This window comes from Alosa pseudoharengus, unplaced genomic scaffold, assembly GCF_046254945.1.
Source record: "Alosa pseudoharengus isolate Yale_2024_CS ecotype anadromous, Long Island Sound unplaced genomic scaffold, YU_APseudo_1.1 YU_APseudo_1.1_scf_7, whole genome shotgun sequence".
Classification (NCBI taxonomy): Eukaryota; Metazoa; Chordata; class Actinopteri; order Clupeiformes; family Clupeidae; genus Alosa; species Alosa pseudoharengus.
In genome coordinates, this window is record NW_027468859.1 from 7,792,973 (window position 1) to 7,807,149 (window position 14,177).

A 14,177-nucleotide genomic window follows, 5' to 3' on the forward strand; every position below is an offset into this window, starting at 1 on the left:
CACCATATGATTGGCTCAATGTATTCACATGTCGACGTTTTGCCGAGGAAGGGGTGGGATATATGTAGACAACGGCCATATTGGCGTGACAAACTAGCCCCATGCATTTCTATGGAGGATTTTTTGAGTGCTGTGTCTCCTCATTAGAAAGTCTCTGCCCTAACCTAGAAATGTGGGAACATAGGGCCCTGAGGACAGCCTGCTAGCATGAAAAACAAGTAGACTGCCCTAGCATCCATGTGCGCTGAAATTAGTTTATGTTAAGCACCCTTCCACCTTTTGGTGGGCTGATGGAGTGTGATGATGAGGAGAAAGCAAATTGCTGTGGTTTAAGTCATTAAAGACCTAATCTCTTCTCTGCTCCTCTAAAGTATACATTCGGAAGTTTATAATGCACTCATGGACTGAGGCCTGAATAGACCTCTGAAGTTCGCCTACAAAAAAGCTGCCATCTTTGACATCCGGTATCTGGTGATTTTTCCTATGGGAAAATAACATGGGGATTTTGAATTATCGCACCTGTTAAACTCTCGCGGGGATGAAAAAGTCTGAAATGCAGACGTTTTCCTGAACACACTTTTTGTCCTCTGCGTTCGAGTGGATACTGTGATCTCAGGTACGTGAAGGCTGCACACTTAGATTTTTGCTACCCCAGAGCTAACTTGCAATACAACTAGCCATAGGTAGTTAGCTTCAATTAACAACCGGATCTCCTTATATGGGCAAAGATGGCCGTTTTGGTTCTTTTTTGTAGGCGAACTTCAGAGGTCTAATGGCCCATCTGGGCTGTGATTGTTCGAACTGCGATCACATTTACATTCCAAACTTTATCAAATTCAGCATTAGAGGCAAGCCGCCTATCTTGAAAGCAAGCGACCCATCTCCACATTGCAAATTGAAGGCCTTAAATCAATACGTTTATATTTGAAGGTGTTGATTGATGATCTCCATATTTAGAAAGAACTGATTGGACCTACAGTACATCAACAGGAAAAAAACATTCAGAACATGCAACAAAATAGGAATTAGGCCTCTCTTTCAGTGTTCACATGATAGAACATGACGGTAATAAGTACACAGACCAAGAAGCTGTTTGAAAGGTTGAAAGGTCTTACTATGTTCATCGGCATTTAAAGAAAGGAAACATTCGATCTACTACCAGTGGGTTGGCAACATGAACGGCCCAATCTTTAGAGGACACAAAGACGGTCTTTCAAAATGAAGCTTGCCTGTTGTTCGGGCCCTTCTTTCGCTGCAAGCCACTACTGTCTCTCTCTCTCTCGCCCAGCCTCCCAGTGGCCCTGTGGTCACAGCTGGGCCAGCCAGCACTGAAAAGGCCTCTCGCTTTCCACACAAATAGAGAAAAGAAAACAGGGTGGAAACCCCCTAAACTAATCCCCGTAATAATTCCAGAATGCCCTTCTGCTGGCTCTTAATGTGTTTTGCTGGTTTTGACAAGTCGAAACTGTTTGGGACGATTTCACCATCTTACCCCCTGATGCTCCCTGTGTCAGCATGTTCAAAAATCCAGCCGATTGTTCTCCCTGTGAGCACTCATAAAGAGGTTAGGAAAGAATGCTGCTCACTTACTGTAGGAAGAGATACAGATTCAGATTTATCTTCTGGACATCCACACACGTGTATCTGGCGCAATCTACATCCACATCAATGCTGTGCTATGTTTTGACATTATGATATGAAGAAATTGAATCATATATCAATTATTTGGATCATGTTGGATAAATGGATAGAACACCCAAATGCCCATTTTGATTAAAAAAACATATGATATCTGAAGAGTAATACTCAAAACAGCATAACAAACCCCTCCACACTTCATGTGTGTAGATAAGTGTTGCTTATGGTCAAATTTGAATCCTTAAGCCACATTATGGCAAAGGTAAGACATTATTGAATTCAGTGTTTCTGCAAATTATTTTTGAATTTGCCTTACACTAAACCGCTCAGTCACAGGTTTTCAGACTTGAGGAGCTGTTGGTAGAAGGTGTGTCTGGGTAAAGCTCATGTAGTGACTTGTGAGCTGTCTCCAGGCTTCCACCTTTTCATTTTGATCACCTTTGACTAGGTGTGCAAACACCCTATTTTTGCCAATTTATGACAATGCTTCATCCTGCCAGGCATGCACCATCATGAACGACAGATACACACGAGCGTGCATACATGAGCATACACACACACACACACACACACACACACTGCCTTTAGGATACTAATGGAAGCAAGATGCAAATCAGTCTAGTAAATCAACTCAGTCAAAAGCGTTCTTAAGGTTAGGGGTGTGAGGATTTACACGGGCAACTCGCATGCTAGCTCAGTTCGCCTCCGTTACACTACCACTGCTTGCACTGACGTGTGCACTTGTGCCCAGCCTTTGCCCACCTGAGATTCATTACCCTCTTAGGGCAGTGATGCCCATACTGCCCAGACAAGGCACTGGTGAAGATCATGAATTACACACAGAGAATGAGGAGAATTGTCTGATTGATTTGGCCCTGGAGGAGAGACATCTGGAGATTATGCATCAGACCTGGAAGCTGGCCAAACAGTATAAGTTATCTCAGCCTCTGCTAGCTCACTGTGACATCATTTGTACGGTAATTCTAATTATTTTGACTTTTTTGACCTTGTCGCTAATTGAATGTAATGGCATTCATCAGCAATGTCATGAAGGCTCGCCTGCATTCCAGGGAGGTTAAAATGGCAGTGTACAAGCAATCACTGCTACACAGATGTTGCTTATTGACACGGCAGGTTCTCAGGCCAAAAAGTTGTTAATAAGCCTGGCTTCATTTCTAAAGCTATCACATCCAGGGGACTAAATGTCTCCACTGTGATGCACAGTGAACCTGGGGCTATGATTGAGTGAATACGCAAGCTGTCAACAGAGTTACCTCAACATAGCTACACTGTTGTTTTTTGGCAATCTGACAGATTGATTAGCTTCTTTTTCTTCAGAAATACTGTGTGTGTCTGTATTCATCTGATTCAGTGAGTGTTTTTTCAGTGTACCCTGAAGGGCTGCTATTTTCCAGCGTTGATGTTTTTTTTTGCCCTGACAAAATCTGCCAAGAACCTAATCTGGCAAGAACCTCTTTGATCACACACCTCTTCCTTGCTCTGCATTAGCCTTCAGAGGCAATAAAGTCAAACTGAGGAGTCTGCACACTAACGGTATTTATGCCTAGGTAGGCCTACACTTACACTACCGTTAAAAAGTTAGGGGTCACCGAGACAATTTCATGGTTTCCATGAAAACTCATACTTTTATTCATCAAATGAGTTGCAAAATGAATAGAAATTATAGTAAAGACATTGACAAGGTTAGAAATAATTATTTTTATTTTAAATTTTGTCCTTCAAACTTCAAAGAATTGTCCATTTGCAGCCTTGCAGATATTTGGCATTCTAGCTGTCAATTTGTTGAGGTAATCTGAAGATATTTCATCCCACGCTTCCTGAAGCACCTCCCACCAGTTGAATTGGCTTGATGGGCACTTCTTACGTATCATACATACCAAGCTGCTCCCACAACAGCTCAATAAGGGTTGAGATCTGGTGACTGCGCTGGCCACTCCATTACAGAAAGAATACCAGCTGACTGCTTTTTCGCTAAGTTCCCATAGTTCTTGCATATTTTGGAGGTGTGCTTTGGGTAATTGTCCTGTTGTAGGAGATGGAGCGCTGTCCACAGGTTATGGCAGGGCGTTGCAAAATGGAGTGATAGCCTTCTAAAATCCCTTTTACATTGTACAAATCTCCCACTTTAGCTCCAGACCCTCACATTACCTCTACCATGCTTGACAGATGGCGTCAGGCACTCCTCCAGCAACCTTTCACTTGTTCTGCGTCTTACAAATTTTCTTCTGTGTGATCCAAACACCTCAAACTTAGATTAGTCTGTCAATATCATGTTTTTCCAATCTTTCTCTGTCCAATGTCTGTGATCTTTTGCCCATCTTAATATTTTCCATTTATTGGCAAGTCTCAGATATGTTTTTTTCTTTGCCACTCGGCCTATGGGTACCATTTAATAAAGGTGCCAGTTAAGGACCTGTGAGGCGTCTATTTCTCAAACTAGAGACTCTAATGTACTTGTCCTCTTGCTTAGTTGTGCACCGGGGCCTCCTACTCTTTCTATTCTCGATAGAGCCCGTTTGTGCTGTTCTCTGAAGGGAGTACAAACCATTGTAGGAAATAAGTATATAAGTATAAGTATAAGTATAAGTATATATACTCTTTTGATCACGTGAGGGAAATTTGGTCTCTGCATTTATCCCAATCCGTGAATTAGTGAAACAACAACAAATCTTCAGTTATGTCAATTTCTTGCATGGAATAGCCTTCATTTCTCAGAACAAGAATAGACAGTCAAGTTTCAGAAGAAAGTAATCTTTTTCTGGTCATTTTGAGAGTATAATCGAACCCACAAATGCTGATGCTCCAAATACTCAACTAGATCAAAGAAAGGCCAGTTTTATAGCTTCTCTAATCAGCACAACAGTTTTCAGCTATGCTAACATAATTACACAAGAGTTTTGTCAATGAGCCTTTTAACACGATTAGCTAACACAATGTACCATTAGAACACAGGAGTGATGTTTGCTGGAAATGGGCCTCTGTACACCTATGTAGATATTCCATTAAAAAACAGCTGTTTCCAGCTAGAATAGTAATTTACCACATTAACGTCTAGACTGTAATTCTGATTCTGATTAATTTAATGTTATCTTCATTGAAAACAAAACAGTGCTTTCTTTCAAAAATAAGGACATTTCTAAGTGACCCCAAACTTTTGAACGGTGTAGGTATACATACCGTACTGTGAATGTGAAGTGTGTGTGCATATGTGTTACAGCATACCTGTCATCTGCTGAAATACCCTGCCGACTGCAATTGTGAGTTTTGTGAAGGATGGGGAGGAGACTGTATAGAGAACTGGTGAACAGCTTTGTGGCGTTGTGTGGAAACAACCACCTACTTTTAAATGTGGCCAGGACAAAGGAGATGGTAGTGGGCTTTGCATCATGGGGGAAGAGGTGGAGGTAGTGGAAAACTACCAATATCTGGGTGTACATCTGGATAGCAAACTGGACTGGAAATGCAACACTCATGCTGTGTACAGGAAGGGACAGAGCAGACTATACTTCTTGAGGAAGCTTAGGTCTTTTAATGTGTGCAGCAGGGTGTTGAACATGTTTTACCAGTCTGCTGTTTTAAGTGACATTTTCTTTGCAGCCATCTGTTGGGGCACCAGTATCAGAGCAAATGACACCAAAAAACTACTGGTCAGACAGCAGAGTGTTTTCAGCTGGAGGTTGCATCAACTTCGCTGTAACAAGGACCGTTATAGAAAATCATTCCTGCCCACTGCCATAACTATTTACAATAACTCCCCTTTGTGCCGTGAGAGGAGAATCCTATTCTGAGAGACAATGTGCAGTTTACAACCACTTGCACAGAGACGTTATATCCAATTGTATTTATTTTTGACTTGTATGTATATGTGTGATATATGTTCATATTATTATTTCATTTCCATTTGAGCATGAATAAAGTAATCTATCTATCTTTATATGCTTATCTATGTGTATGTGTGTGCAAAGGTGTGTCTGTGTCTGTCTATCTGTCTGTCCCTATGTATAAGTGTGTGTGTGTGTGTGGTGTGTGAGAGAGTGTTTATGTGTGTGTGGGCATAGTACAGAGTATCAGGCATCAGTATGGAATGTAAGGCACATTTTTCTGTGTCTGTCACATCTACGACGAACCTCCATTCCAGTTGCTGCCTGGTCTCCACAGTGACATCCAGTCTGTTTTGATGTCACCGGCCGTCTGGGAGGGACACTTCCAGTCTGTTGGTATTGGACGGGGCCACAGTATTCCAGGATCCCCTCTCAGGCAAGCTGACCTGCACCCCAAATTTATATTTTTAGTGTGGAGTTATTTCCACTTGTCAAAAGACTGACATTATAGCCGTTTCCTCCACGGAGTCTCTCTGAAGATTTAGGGCCACATTTTTCTGTCAACAGTACAACGATGAAGACACAAATGGATCACTCAGTGTTTTGAATGTAAAGTTATTTTTGTATTTCTTTATTAAAACATCTGAAGAGAAAAAGAGTTCTGATTTATATTTATCTCAATATTCCTGTTGCACAACTGATACAGCAACTCCAAGGTCATGAACTCAATGCCTAGAGACCATACTGTCAGATAAAATTGTCAGTGAAAAACATCTTCTAAATTACAAAAATTCAACTGTAAAAGTGAATATGCTATATAGATAATATATTTCAGCTGTTCTATTGGGTTCTCTTGTCTTGGGAGATTAGGTTCCAGTGCAGACCAGGGGGTGTGAGTGTGTGTTTGTACATGTTAGTGTGTGTGTGTGTGTTAATGTGTGTGTGTGTGAGAGAGAGAGAGGTACGGCTGCCTTTGGAATGTTCTCCCGGTGGGGTGTCCACTTGGAGACCCAGGGGGCCGGGAACCTGAAACCGGCTGTCACATGGGCCACAGGCATCGGGTTACACTGGGCAGAGGCACAGCCACTCAGAGCCACAGCACAACACAGCACAGCACAGCAAAACACAGCACAGCACAGCACAACACAACACAACACAACACAACACATCAGAGACCCCGATGAGCCGTGCTGGGCAAAGGTGGAAAGGGATAGAGGAGCCAAGACGTCCAACCTAGTGCATGCATACTGTAATGTACCAATACAAGTGCTTCCTAAGTATTACTGTTAAAGAATACTATACGGTTACTCTATAGGCTTTATACTAAGTATGACATTCTAAGAGTAGTAAAATAAAACTTATTTGAGTTCCCTTGGTGCACACATGTAGCATGTAAGGTTTCTATAACAAGAATACCACTATTTCAGCACTGTTATTAAAGTCCACTACAGCTATACCTACCTGGTGTGCTAGAATGGCGTATCTTTGTGTCACACAGTGTCTTGTGCATCATATAACCATGTGAGCAGCCTTGGTATTTGGCCTCAAAGCTGCACACACACACAAACACACACACACACACTTACACACATATTCGTCATACGCAAAGAGACAATGATGATCTTCATTTACACCACACAGTTGAGCGTCAGCTGTGGGAAGGAGGACTGCTCTCTCTCTCTCTCTCTCACTCACACACACACTGTCACATGCACACAAGCACACTGTGTGTGTGTGTGCGTGTATGCCTGCTGTCAGAGCTCAACGAGCAGGCACATATGCACTGGCCCCGTTCCAGTTCCAGGTCTCAGACCCTGAGAGCTGCACAGCAGCAGGCAGCCTGAGCAGCAGAGGGAGGGGGCAAGAGGAGGAGGAGAGGGAGGGAGGAGGGGAGGGCAAGGGGGTGTACCGACCCAATACCCCCTGTTTGTTTACCCCTTTTTGGCTTTTAACCTCTCCCCATGCCCTGCCATTCATCAGCTTCTCTGGCGGAGCTTTGAGCACGCTTGCTCTGAGAAGTCTGCAGCTGCGCTGCATGGCATGGCAGCGGGGCAGTAGAACCATGAGACCAGCAGACAGATGAGCCCTGCGGGGGGGCAGTAGAACCGTGAGGAGACCAGCAGATGAGCCCTGCAGCGGGGCAGTAGCAGGCCCGGATCTAGGCTGCTCAGATTGGGGGGGGGGGCAAATAGAAATTTGGGGTGGGCACAATGAATACACACACACACACACACCCCCCCCCCCCCGCTCAGTTTCACCTACAAATGCCTTACTTTTCACCTTAAAACCCGTATCTAGCAAACATGACATATTACATAGAACTGTTAATCATAGACCTGATTTTAATATTTACAGATATCTAGTCTATATTTAACATTATTTCTATGTGGCCTGTTATGAAATCATGTATTGAACAATAAAAGCACAGTTCAGCTTTAAGAAACTCAAATAGTCTACATGCATGCTTAGCATTTTGTCATCATTAAGGCTACTTTGACAAACTCTTAGTCAGCTGATTTTAATATTTACAGATATCTAGGCAATATTTGTAACATTTATATATTTGTAACTTTTTTTATATTTGTAACTTTTTATATATATGTTTTGTCATGTCGTGAAGTATTCCCAGGGCCAGGTTAAGGTCATCTGGGGCCCGGGGCAGAGGCCTCCCCGCCCCATTTTTTTTCAATATATATTACTATTATTATTATTATCAATATACATAAGACAGAGAGGGAGAGAGAGACAATTAAATTATGACAGACATAATGTAAAAATGAATTTTGCATTTATATGGTGGAACCGTATAACCAACATAACACAATTGTACCAACATACAAAAAACAAGTAGCCTACAAACATGGGGCAATGCACACAAAAAAAATCAACCATGAAATATTACATTATTACCATCAATTACTTCAACTAAGGCTTGAAAACTTCCAGTGGTACCCAGGTCAGACTAAAATGTGCAACTCCCGAACTCTGAACTCATGAAACATTGTAGCCTAGAGTTTGGCGCGCACGCACACAGCCTCATCATGATGCATTGTAACACGCTGTCTGTAATACACTGTAACACGCAGCCCTAGCCTAACCTGACAATAGCAAGATGAATTTCGCTCCGCCTAGCTCCACTCATCCATCTGGAACCGATCCATTGAAGTGTTGCTTCAGAAGGCTGGGCCTAATCAAAAAATGCTTGCATATGATTGAATAACCCATTTGTCCGTCATCTATTGACGTGCTAGGGGGGGTGTCGTAGCCGATAACGGTCAGGGACAGGGGTAGTATGCCTAGACGTGGACTTATCACTATTTTGATCCTCGTTTTGAAAAAAGTGGACAGGGCGCCTGCAGGAATGAATGCGATGGTACGCACACACCCACCTAACTTTCAGCGCTTTGATAATATTTGTCCCGGTTAGGTTCCTGCATTGATCGGTTAAAAAGTAGCCTACATACTGTAGTAGGCTAATAACATCCACATGCAATATCTTTATAACAACAACGCCTAACAACGACCTATTTATTTGGACAACTTTGTATAGCCCTATAAAGGCTAAAGTTACCTAATTTTGTTCTAGCGAAGGCTACGTTCACGTATGGCTAAACAGTGGTAATGCTAGCCTAACGTTTTGACAAGCAATAATCTTGCCTACCTTGTGCTTGCGGCTTGCCTATTTGAAATAACTCCTCTCGCTTTGCTGTCTCCATCCTTTCTGTTTTCGTTGTTTAAAAAAACGTGTTATATCCATGATGAGTCTCGAGTTAATGAATTAGCTCATACCATTGTGTGCTGATAACCAGCATAGATAGTAATAGAAAACAACAAGCTATCCTACAACTTCTGTAGAATGCCTGTGTATCTCTCTTGCTCAAACAAAAGGTGCGCACGTGCATAATTCTGCATTAAGTTGAGTTTGATAACTTTACAAACTTTACTTTACAGAAAATTGTAAATAGCCTACTGGCATGCAGTTAGTGGAATAGGCTACAGTGCAGAGTTGAGAAGTTATGGTAGCCTAGGCCAATTTGGTGTGAATACACGCACACAGGGGAAATTCTCTCTCGTTGTTGAGTAGCCTGGCTGATACGCACAGTGCGTACGGCCGTGGTTTTGGCGCGCCTTACTGAGAACGTCTGGCTGAAGCTCTCTCTTTTTTCGAGCTCCGCTTTCATATTTCCTAATTGTCTCGTGCGAAGTCATTGTTGTCTGTGATAGCATGCATTGAAACGGGCAAAGACAGGTGACGATAAGACACTTGTTTTCTTTTTTAAATGTCCCGCGCCGGGGCCCCCTAGTGGCCGGGGCCCGGGGCAGCAGCCCCTTTGCCCAATGCCCCTGAGTATTCCACCGAGATGAATGGGTAGGGAGATGGCAGTGTTGGGAGGGTTACTTTCAAAATGTATTCCGTTACAGAATACAGAATACATGCCCAAAAATGTAATTTGTAACGTATTCCGTTACGTTACTCAATCTGAGTAACGTATTCTGAATACTTAGATTACTTCTGCATTGAATTGCATTTTATAAGTGTAGGAATGCAGCCATCAAATCCTGCTTAGGCCTACTAAACAGTAGCCTGACGAGCCAGACCCACATTAAAATGTAGGGTCTGGGCACTCACCGTTGGCAGTGCTCAGTCCGAGGGGCGGGATAATCGGTTGTCTTTCAAATTCCCTCTGCACGCAAAAGGACAGCGCTATCCCATACATTTTCCCACTAGCTGAGCTAGTTGGCTCAAACTTTTGCCAACTTAAAAAAAGCTTAACTCGTGTCAGGCTGTTCGCCAACAGCAACATCCATTTTCTTTGTTTTCAAGTAGCAGGGAATTCAAGCCAAACCGTTGCAACTCTGCCATCAATCATTATGTTAAGCCCGCCTAACATCTCTATACACGATTTGATTGGCCTGATAGAAGTTTAATTTTTCCAGCTCACAAGCCAACGGAGAGTTGCTAGAGGGTGCGTCTAGATTTAGGCTAACTAAACAGGCCTATTCTGGTGTGTTCTTCTGTTCCAAATGGCTGAAGTGTTAGGCCCACATAGGAGAATAAAGTCAACTAAGCTACCTGATACAACTTTAAAATAGCAAGGTGACCACTAAAACTACAGCAGGCGACTAGGCTAATTAAAACAAAGCGCTGGCTGCGTTTTGAGGCTAGTGCAAGACGGCGGGGCTTGGATTTAAACATGCAAACAATTTCATCATAGATTGCTTTCAGGAGCTTCTGGGAAATGGAGTTGCCTTAATTTATTTAGAGTGAATAAACTTATGAAACAGAGAAGTATCGTCATGTAATCCATTGATTTCAACAATGTAACTGTATTCTAAATACCAACTATTTAACTTGTAACTGTATCGGAATACAGTTACTCATAATTTGTATTCTGAATACGTAACGCCGGTACATGTATTCCGTTACTCCCCAACACTGGGAGATGGGCGCAGAATGTAACATGCTAAATTAAAGTTACTTTTCTCGTGAACCGTTTACCACAACTTGCGGCCAACATCGTTTAAAAGCTGAGAAAAAGCTCTTTCGTGTGATGTGATACATGTAATATCTTTGTGAAGAGTAGGCTATCGGAGTATAGCCTATTTCAGCAAAGAATGGGTGAATTTGGACGCACTTTCTTTCTTGCCGTGTGCTGTCACATTCTCCACTGCGTAAAAGACATAGGCTAAATTAATTTGCGTTGTGAATGCTAAGCTTAATCAGGCCATAGGCTAAATAAAAATCGCTAGTCGGATGCAAAGCAGAATATAGAAAGAAATGGGCACCAAGGCCACAGTGGCCTGTGAACCTCCGATTTTAAAAGGGACATCACGGCCAACGCAAGGAGCAACGACGTGGCCGCTGTAAAATTCCCACCCTGCTTATAACACAGTTAAGGAATGACCAATGTTAACAAACTAACTGGCTAGATCACCTTAGAAAGCTAACATGCACATTAGCTAAAAACAAACCTTATTCAAACGAGAATAATACAAAAAAGGTCTTTATTTAAACCAGCAACAAGAATCTATATTACATCTAGTAGCCTATAACCTTTATGGAAATATAGCTAAGCCCTCTCTACTGAAGTATGAAACAGCAAGTGATGCACTCAGTGTGGAATGGTAGGGGAACACGTCGCTGCTGCTCCGGTAGCTTATTTATACTATCCAACCAGCAAATCAGCACCCTTGAAATTCAGACGGGACGAATTAGAAAAGTGTGATTGGCAGATTCAATAGCTGTCAATTAAAATTGACCAATTAGGTGGGGCAGAAGAAATATTTGGAGGGGCATTGCCCCTCCCAGCCCTATTCTAGATCCGGCCATGGGCAGTAGAACCGTGAGGAGACCAGCAGATGAGCCCTGCAGCAGGGCAGTAGAACCGTGAGGAGACCAGCAGTCAGATGAGCCCTGCTGTCTTACTGCAAGCCTGACGCCCCATTGCTTGCTTTGGCAACTATGTCTATCAGTCTCTTTGAATGGATTTAAAATGCACATTTCAGTAGGTTTTTCTGTTTTCAGACACAACTTTGGGTTACTTTGTTAATGGTTTACCAACGATTGTTTTTGTGTTTCTAATTCCTTTATTTATATTTTAATTTCATGGATGCATTTTAAAGTGGAAATACCTTCAGAAAGACAAACATGAGCATTCTTGCTATGAATGTGAGTAACACTTCAGCTCACTGTGTCCCATCTCCACTCTTCCTGTGCGGGAGCAATGGGAACTCAGGGATGGGAAAGAGGAAGGACAGATGTCCTCTACCCAGGCCTCTCTCTCCCTCAGAGCGGAGAGAGTGGATGGGATGGGGGGATTAGGCTGCTCTGCCCTCACGATTTACTCCACGGGGAAGAGGCTGCTAGCCAAGCTAAAGGGCCTGACCCTTCCTGTGGTTCTCCTCCACGGATGACCAGAGTAAACGGAGTAAGAGAGAGGCCCTGCCCTGCCCTGCCAACATAAGGGCCCAGATTCACCACAGGACCTGGTGCGGAGTGTATCTCCACTGTCCACCTCTTGGGTTCTACGGTGTGGCTCCACTCAGTGGAATGGAGACATGGCATGATCACTCCAGAGAGAGATGCTGACTGCTGGCCCAGATCTGGCCCTGTTACAGCCCTCTGCTGGCACTCCTCTGTGCTCAATGGAAAGGAGAGATAGCCTCACTCTGGAGAGAGTGCCCCTACCCCATCTGGCCCTGTTATGGCCCTTAGCTGGTTCTCCTCTGATCCAACGCAGTACACACCCCAGATCCAACCCAGTACACCTTTTACTGCTTCCAAGTTGGCTGATGTTGTTAACGTCTGTCCATTGGGAGTTTGCTATGGCTAGCTTTTGCCCTGGGCCTCTGACATCCTTCCCATCCATCTGTGAGCCGGTGCTGCACTTCACTGTCTGGTCGAGGGGATTTCTCGGGACAGCAGCTGGAGCTTCTCTGCGAAAGATCTGTCGAGGCCGCCAAGCTGTTTCTGACCGGTGAGCTGCCATGCCAACTGCCTGGAGTCTGGATTGAGCAGATTAACGTTAACGTTAACGTTGAATAACTCTGCATCATGGACCAACAAACTGTCGCTGTTTAAAAGTCCACCGAGTTGCTAATCTACAAGATCGCCCACGACTTCGGACTGTTATGCTTCCAGTGATCTCCAGACTAACAAGGCCTAACGTTAACGTTATCTCCAGACTGCCAGCGAGTTCACCTGGGTTGGTCAGTTGTAAAGAACTTTTTTTGGCGTTGCATCGGTTGTGGAGACACAGCTGTGCGCAGTTTCACACGAGTCATCATTGCCCTTGGACATTTTCAGCCGGTTGGAAATTGGACTAATTTTATTTGTAATTTTTATTTATTTTATTTATTAATTTGTTTGTTGTCTACCTTGTATGTCTTGGTGTCACGGGTACGCTGGCGACTACGCCGCTCTGTCCGGCATCTATTGTCTTTGTTAGTCTATGTGTCATGACAATGTCTTATGTGGAGCGCTTTGGGTTGCACTCTGTGCATGTTAAATGCGCTATACAAATAAATCTGACTTGACTTGACTGACACCCCAGATCCAACGCAGGTTTTCTTCCATAGCCGACTGCTATCAGGCGGCTGCAGGGGCGTAGATTTGTGTGGGGACCGAAGGACGTGTCCCCACCAATGTCAAATTACGACTGAAATGTCCCCACCAATATTCAGGTTGAAATGGGGAAAAAAGCGCTCACATGCGCTACACAAAGAGTTAAATCATTTCTCACTTCAGTGCTGCGGATCATCTCGTACAGATCTTGTAATGTGCAGTAGCCTATAAGGGTAAATCGCGCTGATTTGAAGTTACCTATAATAACTACCAGTGAGCCGTAGTCTCCTGCGCAGCATGCATCGCTTCATCTTTACTTCACTACAAGCATGAAGTGCGTCCAAATTCACCCATTCTTCTCTGTTGAACTCCTCGAGAAGTAGGCTACTCATCACACATGTGTCACATGAAAGAGCCTTTTCTCAGCTTTTAAACGGTGCTAGCTAGCCACTATTTGCTGTGATAAACAGTTCGCGAGAAAAATAACTTCAAGAGATTTAATAATTATTCTCTGCGCCCATCTCCACATCCATTCGTCTCAGTGGAATATCGTAGGCCTACACACTCTTCACGCAACACATGACAAACCATATATCACAATAAACAGCAGACCTTACCGAACACAAAGGTGT